We start from the raw sequence: 10,063 nt of genomic DNA, 5'->3' as shown, positions 1-10,063 counted from the left end.
TTCATCGGATGCATGCTGTGGAAAATACAGTGGGGAGATTTTATATACACAGAGAACATGAAACAGTGGGTGTTACCATACACACTGTAATGAGAGTGATCAGGTAAGGTGAGCTATTACTAGCAGGAGAGGGAAAAAAAACCTTTTGTAGTGATAATCAAGGTGGGCCATTTCCAGCAGTTGACAAGAACATCTGAGGAACAGTGGCGGGGGGGAGATAAACATGGGGAAATAGTTTTACTTTGTGTAATGTAATGTGTAATCCACTCCCAGTCTTTATTCAAGCCTAATTTAATAGTGTCCAGTTTACAAATTAATTCAAATTCAGCAGTCTCTCGTTGGAGTCTGTTTCTGAAGTTTTTTTGTTGAAGAATTGCAACTTTTAGGTCTGTAATCGAGTGACCAGAGAGATTGAAGTGTTCTCCGACTGGTTTTTGAATGTTTATAATTGTTGACGTCTGATTTGTGTCCATTTATTCTTTTACGTAGAGACTGTCCGGTTTGGCCAGTATACATGGCAGAGGGGCATTGCTGGCAAATGTACATTGGCCAAACTGGGCACCTGAAGCCAATTAGAGCACCTGAAGTCACCTGATAAAAACCCCCTGCTTCAAGCAGCCAGGGGAAGGAATTGGAGCAGAGTGGTTTGGAGTTGGAGCAGAGAGCAGTTTGGAGGAGTTAAAGTAGAGGAGAGTTTGGAGAAGTGCCGTGGCTGTCTAGAACACCAAAACCCCAGTAAAGATACACCTGCCTTGTGCACAGAGAGAGGGCAGGAAGCCCCACAAGCTGAAGAACAGGAGAGGGAAGTAGCCCATGGGAAGGAAGCACTAGTTCAAGTGGTTTGCCACTATCCCTAGGGCCCCTGGGCTGGGACCTGGAGTAGAGGGCGGGCCCGGGTCCCTCCCTCTCCACTACCCTTCTCTGAGTTACTAGTGGGACAGTAGATACCCTAGTTCAGGGGCAGGAAACTGTGCCCTGAACACACCTCCCCTCACCCCCTCAACACACCCCACACCCCCCCCACACACACACATGAAGAGGAAGTGCAGGACCCATCATCATCGTCCCAGCGATTTGCCACAATATTGAAATGGGATTTTGAAACTTTTTACCCAAATTTTTTGAGTCAGATTTGTCAAACTTGACCCTACTTGGAAACAGTTTGGGTTTGATGAATGGGCATTTTTTATTTAAAAAAAAAAATTTTTTTCAAGAAATTCCTGACCATCTCTTACATCTGTCAATAACACCAACACTATCTGTTCCATAGAATCACAGAATCATCCATGACAGATCAGGGTGGTGGTGGTGGTTGGTGACTCTTGTGAGGGGGACGGAGGCACCCAGGAGGTATGCTGTGTGCCAGGGTCCCGTATTCAAGACATTACAGAGGGATTGTCGAGGATCACCACCCTTTGACTCCTACCCCCTACTGGTCATCCATGTGTGCACTAATGATACTGCAAGGTATGACCCTGAGCAGATCAGAAGTTACTACAGGGCTCTGGGAATAAGAGTGAAGGAGCTGGAGGCGCAGGTGGTGTTCTCTTTGATCCTTCCGATCAAGGGTAGGGGGCCAGACAGAGACAGATACATCCTGGAAATGAATGCCTGGCTGTGAGGATGGTAGCGCCAGGAGGGCTTCAGCTTCCTTTACCATGGGATGCTGTTCCGGGAACTAGGATTGATAAGCAGAGATGGGATCTACCAATCAAGGCAGGGGAAGAGCATATTTGAATACAGAGTGAGGAGGGCTTTAAACTGGGTTCGACAGCAGCAGCTGACAAAAGCCCACAGGTAATTCCAAAACATGAAGACCTGGGAGAAGGGTTGGAATCTGGGTGGAGCATGGGCCATTACAGTAGGGATAAGAGAGAACATAGGGGAGAAATCAAATCAGTATCTTAGATGTCTGTATACTAATGCAAGAAGTATGGAGAATAAGCAGGAAGAACTAATGCTAGTTAATAATACACAACTATGACATAGTTGGCATCACAGAAACTTGGTGGGATAATACACAAGACTGGAATATTGGTGTAGACGGGTACAGCTTGCTCAGAAAGGACAGGAGGGAAAAAAGGGAGGTATTGCCTTATCTATTAAAAAAGTATACGCTTGGGCCTAGGTTAAGATGGAAATAGACAGACTTGTTGAAAATCTCTGGGTAAGATTAAAAAGGGTAAAAAACAAGGGTGATGTCATGGTAGGGGTCTACTACAGACCACCTAACCAGGAAGAAGAGGTGGATGCAGCTATTTTTTTAAACAACTAACAAAATCATCCAAAGCACAGGACTTGGTGGTGATGGGGGACTTCAGCTACCCAGACATATGTTGGAAAAATAACATTGCAAGGCACAGATTATCCAACAAGTTCTTGGAAGGTATTGGAGACAGTTTATTTCAGAAGGTGGAGTAAGCCGCTAGGGGAGAGGCTGTTCTAGAACTGATTTTGACAAATAAGGAGGAACTGGTTGAGAAGTTGAAAGTGGAAGGCAGCTTAGGTGAAAGTGATCATGAAATGGTAGACTTTATGATTCTAAGGAATGGTAGGAGGGAAAACAGCACAATAAAGATAATGGATTTCAAGAAGGTAGACTTTAGCAAACTCAGGGAGGTGGTAGGTAGGATCCCATAGGAAGCAAGTCTAAGGGGAAAAACTGTTCAAGAGAGTTGGCAGTTTTTCAGAGAGACATTATTATGGGCGTGAGAGCAAACTATCTTCCTGCGTAGGAAACATAGGAAGTATGGCAAGAGACCACCTTGGATTAAGATCTGAAACTCAAAAAAGAGTTCTATAAAGAGTGGAAACAAGGCAAATTACAAAGAATGAATATAAACAAATAACACCAGTATGTAGGGACAAAATTAGAAAGGCCAAGGCACAAAACAAGGATTAAACTAACTAGAGATGTAAAGGATAAGAAAAAACATTCTACACATACATTAGAAGTACAAGGAAGACCAAAGACCAGGTAGGTCCGTTACTCAGTGATGATTGGAGGGGACGGACAATAGCAGAAAATGTGGAAATGGCAGAAGTGTTAAATGACTTCTTTGTTTTGGTTTTCACCAAGAAGGTTGGTGGTGACTGGACATATAACATAGTGAATGCCAGTGAAAATAAGGTAGGATCAGAAGCTCAAATAGGGACAAGTTAAAAATTACTTTAAAAAATTTAAAAAATGGCCTAACCTGATGATTACTTTAGATAAGCTATTACCAGCAGGACAGTGGGGTGGGAGGAGGTATTGTTTCATATTCTCTGTGTATATATAAAGTCTGCTGCAGTTTCCACGGTATGCATCTGATGAAGTGAGCTGTAGCTCACGAAAGCTCATGCTCAGATAAATTGGTTAGTCTCTAAGGTGCCACAAGTACTCCTTTTCTTTTTGCGAATACAGACTAACACGGCTGTTACTCTGAAACCTTTAAAAAATTAGATGTCTTCAAGTCACAAGTGCCTGATGAAATACATCCTAGAATTCTCCAAGGAGCTGACTGAGGAGGTATCTGAGCCATTAGCAATTATCTTCAAAAAGTCATGGAAGACAGAAAAGATTCCAGAGGACTGTAAAAGCACAAATATAGTGCCCATGTATAAAAAGGGAAATAAGGACAACCTGGGGAATTACAGACCAGTCATCTTAATGTCAATTCACAAACACCTAGAAGATAACAAGGTGATAAGTAACAGAATGGATTTGTCAAGAACAAATCATGTCAAAGCAACCTAATAGCTTTCTTTGACAGGATAACAAGCCTTGTGGATAGGGGGGAAGCAGTAGATGTGGGATATCTTGACTTTAATATGCTGTTGATACGGTCTCTCATGAAGAAAAGGAGTACTTGGGGCACCTTAGAGACTAACAAATTTATTTGAGCATAAGCTTTCGTGAGCTACAGCTCACTTCATTGGATGCATTCAGTGGAAAATGACTGTCTCACAAACAAACTAGGGAAATGCAACCTAGATGGAGCTACTATAAGCTGGGTGTATAACTGCTTAGAAAGCCATTCCCAGAGATTAGTTATCAGTGGCTCACAGTCAAGCTGGAAGGGCATATTGAGGGGGCCTTGCAGGGATCAGTTCTGGGTGTGGTTTTGTTCAATATCTTCATCAGTGATTTAGATCATGGCATGGAGAGTACACTTATAAAGTTTTCGGATGATAACAGTCTGGGAGGGGTTGCAAGTGCTTTGGAGCGGGGTTCTCAATCTTTTTCTTTGAGACTTACCATGCTATAAAAACTCCACAGCCCGCCTGTGCCACAACAACTCTTTTTCTGCATATAAAAGGTTGGATATTCGGAAACACTATTTCACTAGGAGGGTGGTGAAGCACTGGAATGGGTTACCTAGGGAGGTGGTGGAATCTCCATCCTTGAAGGTTTTTAAGGCCCAGCTTGATGAAGCCCTGGCTGGGATGATTTAGTTGGTGTTGGTCCTGCTTTGAGCAGGGGGTTGCACTAGATGACCTTCTGAGGTCTCTTTCAACCCTAATCTATGATTCTAAAAGTCAGGACTGGCATTAGTAAGAAGCAAGCAGGGTAATTGCACAAGGCACCACACCACGGGGTGCCCTACGAAGCTAAGCTGCTCAGGCCTTGGCTTCAGCCCCGGTGGTGGAGCTCAGGGCAGTGTGGGCTTTCTGCCCTGGGCCCCAATGAGTCTAATGACAGCCCTGTTTGACGGACCCCCTGAAACCTGCTCACATCCCTACAGGGGGCCTCGGTCCTCTAGTTGAGAACTGCTGCTTTGGAGGATAGGATTAAAATTCAAAATGATCTGGACAAACTGGAGAAATGATCTGAAGTAAACAGGATGAAATTCAATGACATGCAAAGTAGTCCACTTAGGAAGGAACAAATCAGTTACACGCCTACGAAATGGGAAATGACTGCCTAAGAAGGAGTACTTCAAAAAGGTATTTGGGGGTCATAGTGGATCACAAGCTAAATATGAATGAACAGTGTAACACTGTTGCAAAAAAAGCAAACATTATTCTGGGATGTATTAGCAGGAGTATTGTAAGCAAGACACAAGAAGTAATTCTTCTGGTCTACTCCATGCTAATTAGGTCTCACTGGAGTATTGTGTCCAGTTCTGGGTGCCACATTTCAGGAAAGATGTGGACAAATTGGAGGAAGTCCAGAGAAGAGCAACAAAAATGATTAAAGATCTAGAAAACATGACCTATAAGAGAAGATTGAAAAAAAATGGGTTTGTTTAGTTTGCAGAAGACTGAGGGGGGACATAACAGTTTTCAAGTATATAAAAGGTTGTTACATGGAGGAGGGAGAAAAATTGTTCTCCTTAACCTGTGAGGATACGACAAGAAGCAATGGGTTTAAATTGCAGCAAGGGTGGTTTAGGTGGTCATTAGGAAAAACTTCCTGTCAGGGTGGTTAAACACTGGAATAAATTGCCCAGGGAGGTTGTAGAATCTCTATCATTGGAGATTTTTAAGAGCAGGGTTAGAGAAACACCTTTTAGGGATGCTCTAAATAATACTTAGTCCTGCCTTGAGTGTAAGGCACTGGATTAGATGACCTCTCGAGGTCCCTTCCAGGCCTACAGTTCTATGATTCTCTGACCAGGCCCTGAAGCCTGACAGAGAAGACTAGGGTAGATGGGGTCTTCTATTCACAGGCCCTCTCTGATCTAGGAGCCTCATTGTAGAATAATATATACGTTGGGCTGGAAGGGACCTGGAGAAGTCATCAAGTTCAGCACCCTGAGCTGAGGCAGGACCAAGTAAACCTAGACCATCCCTGATAGGTGTTTATCCCACTTGTTCTTAAAAATCTCCATGATAGGGATTCCACAACCTCCCTTGGAAGCCTATTCCAAAGCTGAACTACTCCTATAGTTGGATAGTTTTTCCTCATATCTTACCTAAATCTCCCTTGCTGCAGTTTAAGCCCATTATGCCTTGGCCTACCTTCAATGGACATGGAGAACAATCGATCACTGTCCTCTTTATAAAAGCCCTTAATGTATTTGAAGACTGTTATCTGGTCCACCCTCAGTCTTCTTTTCTCAAGAGTACACATGCCCAGTATTTTTAACCTTTCTTTGTAGGTCATTTTTGTTCTCTGGACTCTCTCCAGTTTGTCCACATCTTTCCTAAATGTGGCACCAACTGTAATGGTTGCAATGCTGTTTGTCTGAACTTGCACAATGTCTGAAACGATTGCTCCGTGTGAATTACTCCATTCATTTCAATGGCTGCTCACTCAGAGGATACTACTTCAAGATCATACTACTTCGAAGTTATGATTATTAACTATTGCACTGCTTGTTACAATAAGTAAGAAAGGAAAGTACATAAGGGCAGGTGTGTGAAAAATGTATGACCTAAACCCTGGTATAGACACTGCGAGGTTGATAGAAGAATTCTTTTGAACCTCGTTACTGCCTCTCAGCAAAGTGGATTTACTACAACTATATAATATGGAGCTATACCTATCTCATAGAGCTGGAAGGGACCTTGAAAGGTCATCAAGTCCAGTCCTCTGCCTTCACAGCAGGACCAAGTACCATCCCTTATTTTTGCCCCAGATCCTTAAATGGCTCCCTCAAGGATTGAACTCACAACCCTGGGTTTAGCAGACCAATGCTCCAACCACTGCGTTATCCCTCACGCCCTAAGAAGAACCCCCTCCAGCACTGTAGTGTCTGTGCTACAACACTACAGTGGTGCAGCTGCAGCAGTGTAGCTTAAAATTTCTAGTGTAGATATACCCTAACTTAAGAAAATCCACGTTATACTTGGAGTGACTGCTCATGCTGGTGCTACAAATGGGTAGTCTCTGGCGATACCTCCGCTCCTTCCTACAATCAAAAAGAAGTGAAGTCCAGGGAGCACAGCAAGGCATCTGACTCCCACTGAAGGGATGCCATGTCCAAGGATCCATGGATGCAAGATGTTTTGTTAGAGGAAAATATTAATGTTGCAACGTGTGTGATATTTGTAATAGTTGTTGCAAAGAAATTCTAGTATAGGCTGGATAAGTGATGATGTATTTCAGTTTCAAATGATGCAATAACTTTGTATTCAATATTTCTTAATGTTCCCTATTTAATATCCACCATTCTTGAACATCAACATGTAAAGACATGTTTTAAAACACAGTTTAATTCACTTTAATTAAAATACTGGCCGACTGTTAAGAATACAGAGTAGGGTTGGAGGGCTGGGAGTGCTTGGTTTGAAAAAAGGCAGCAAGGATCAGGATGGGAACCACTGCTCTAGGAAGCGCTGGTTGGGCCTTGGAAAATGCCCGTCACGCCTCATGGGCCTGAGAAGGAGGCGGATTGGGTGGCAAAAGGAGATAGACACCAATCCTAGCCTATGGGAGATGGAGGGAGAGCAAAGGGTTTTTTTGGGAGGGGATTCTCATGAGTGTCTGCCTGCTGCTATGTCCCCTGGAAGGAGACAAAGAGAAGGGATGAGAAGAGAGGCTAGCAAATGTCCAAGAGCTGTCACTAGCAAAAGGAGCCAGAAAGAAGAAGGGTGGCTATTTGTTTCTAGAGGAGATGAGAACCAGTTATTTGAATCCAGACGGGATGGCTTTCAGATCAAAGATGTTATCAGTAGCAGTGGTGTTACAGCAGCCTTGGAAAGGAGGATCCAGGCTTCAGACGGTGCTGCCAGAGAAGGATCATTCCTCCTCTAGACCTCAGCCCAATTCACATTAAGGCTGGTCCAGCCTTGACAATGGGCTTAGCTTGGCTGAGAACTCAGTGCAACCTCAAGAAGGAGCCAGCTGGAGAGGAGGCGGGGGGAAGGATGTCCAGCCTCATCTGGGCCCAGCCTGTTAAGCTAAGGGAGACCACAATGACCAGGGAACTTACCCTAGCAGCAACAATTTCCATCTCCACTCCAGTGGGACAGGGTACACCTGAAAAAAATGATACATGAACAAATGATACCTGGAGTGAAGCATAATCTCAAATGTGCACAGATGGGAAGGTGCTTTAAATAAATACTTATTCTATACACCTAATTAAAATGAGGCAATGCAGCCTTTGAGAATACCTGCTGCTACCCCAGCGGCTCACAAAGAAAAGCACAATTCTAAAAGTGAGCAAGGTAGTGAGAGCATCCACTGTGTGTAATTAATTAGGCAATCACCTAGTTATTGGCTTGGGCTAAGATCCTCAAAGGTACTGAGGTGCCTAACTCCCACTGATTTCAATGAGTGTGAGGTGCCTAAATACCTGTCAGGATTTGGGCCTCTCTTACTCAGTAACAACTCCTCACAGTTACTGCAGATCAAGTGATGACTGTCTGAAGAAATCAAGGTGCACTTGAAACATGCAATGCCCATATGTACAATACACCAAATTCTTCATTATTTGTGTTAACAGTGCCATGATCTGGTAGCAGCATCATCTAACCACACACAATTTTCTTATGCTGTTTCTAATCCCATCTTCTCAGTTGAGAGTGTGTGATGTCAGAGTCTGCATGGCATTGGATTGGGAGGGGTTTCATGGTGTATTTGGGGTTTGATCTTAGAGGAGGCTTGGAAGTTTGATTGATTTCACTGTTACACAGACAAACTGATGAAACATATTACCATCAATAATAATCAAAATGTACAGATGGGCAAAGTAAGCAAAATGCTGCTTGAGAACTTCTTAGAGTTTGATTTAAGGATATTTACTTTGTATATGTTGACATGTGACGCTGACTTCCTCTGTGACCTTGGGCAAGTCTCTGTGCCTCCATTCCCCATATGCAAAAAACAGAGATAATAGCACTGTCCTGCCTCTCAGGGCTGTTTGCAGGAGAAATACATTAAAGATTTTGAGGTGCTTTGAGATCTACTGATAAAAAGCACTATATTATTATTTTCTGCATCCATTAGTCATTGTCCAATCCTGACTGGGCGGTAAGGTGCAGTGTTTCATGACAGTGGTGCATTTGCCATCTTTTCCACACAATTATGCTTTTTGTTTTCTTCATTGCTCTTCATGGGACAGTTTTTTCTCACAGCTGATAGGGAAATCCTTATCTTGAACTTCTTCATATTTTGGTTGTGACAAGCAGAATATACTTTTCCATCATGCTCTCTTTTCCAGGCTCTACATGTCTCCTAATTTCTGCCTCTAATTTATGGTCAACCATTTGGCCAGGGTCTGTGGATTTCCCCTAATGTAGAACAGCTTGGTGGGACAAATCCATGCAGGGATGGGGGAGCAGCCTGGCTTCAATTCACTCCTCCTGCCCTATGCCATCCTTTTCAGATGGTGGTTTAGGAGCCTGTGTGTCTGTGGGGCTTTGATCGGGGAACTCGGATTCCGTTCCCGGCTCTGCCACAGACAGCCATGTGACGCTGGCTGAGTCCGTTGCCATCCTGAGCCCATTTGCCCAGCCATGACCTGGGGCCTCAAAGAGGCCAGACCCAGCAGATGGGGACACTGGTAAGTCATGCTAGGGTCCTGGCCGTGGGGACAGGTCAAGGGTCAGCAATTGGCAGTCCAGGGTGAGAGTAACTCGGGGTCAGGGGGTCACAGATCACAGGTCACCAAGGTCAGAGGTCACCGAGACCCTGGCTTGGACACGTCCACGAGCCCTACTGCTTCCTGGATAGGTTGGCTCCTGGTTCAGCCAATCCCAACATTAAACTGGTGGAAACCCCGCCCACTGGCGCCTACCCAGTCAATCAGACACAGGATGAATCACCTCTCAGTGTGTGGCGTCGCCTTATCAGCACCTCCCCCAACCAATAACGTCTCTGCTCTACGGCGACGTTAGCTTATCCCCGCCCACATCTCCCCATTGGACGCAGATAGCGACGAACAGGCAAAACAGCCAGGGGGAAGGAGGAAGACTAGGCCAATGGGATGGCAGTGATGGCTATCGCCAGCCAATACGCTGCCAGGACCCGCCCAGCAGAGGCCGCTGTGCCAATAGGAGCGCATGGGCGGGGCCGCGGGGCTGGCGGGCGGGTCTCTTGCCCCCGGAGAGGGGTAGCGCTGCCAATGGGCACAGCGCGGGGCGGGTGACGGCGCAGCGCACGGAGGAAGGAGGGGGGCAGGGCACTTGG

This window comes from Eretmochelys imbricata, chromosome 6, assembly GCF_965152235.1.
Source record: "Eretmochelys imbricata isolate rEreImb1 chromosome 6, rEreImb1.hap1, whole genome shotgun sequence".
Classification (NCBI taxonomy): Eukaryota; Metazoa; Chordata; order Testudines; family Cheloniidae; genus Eretmochelys; species Eretmochelys imbricata.
This window is presented reverse-complemented; position numbering follows the sequence as displayed.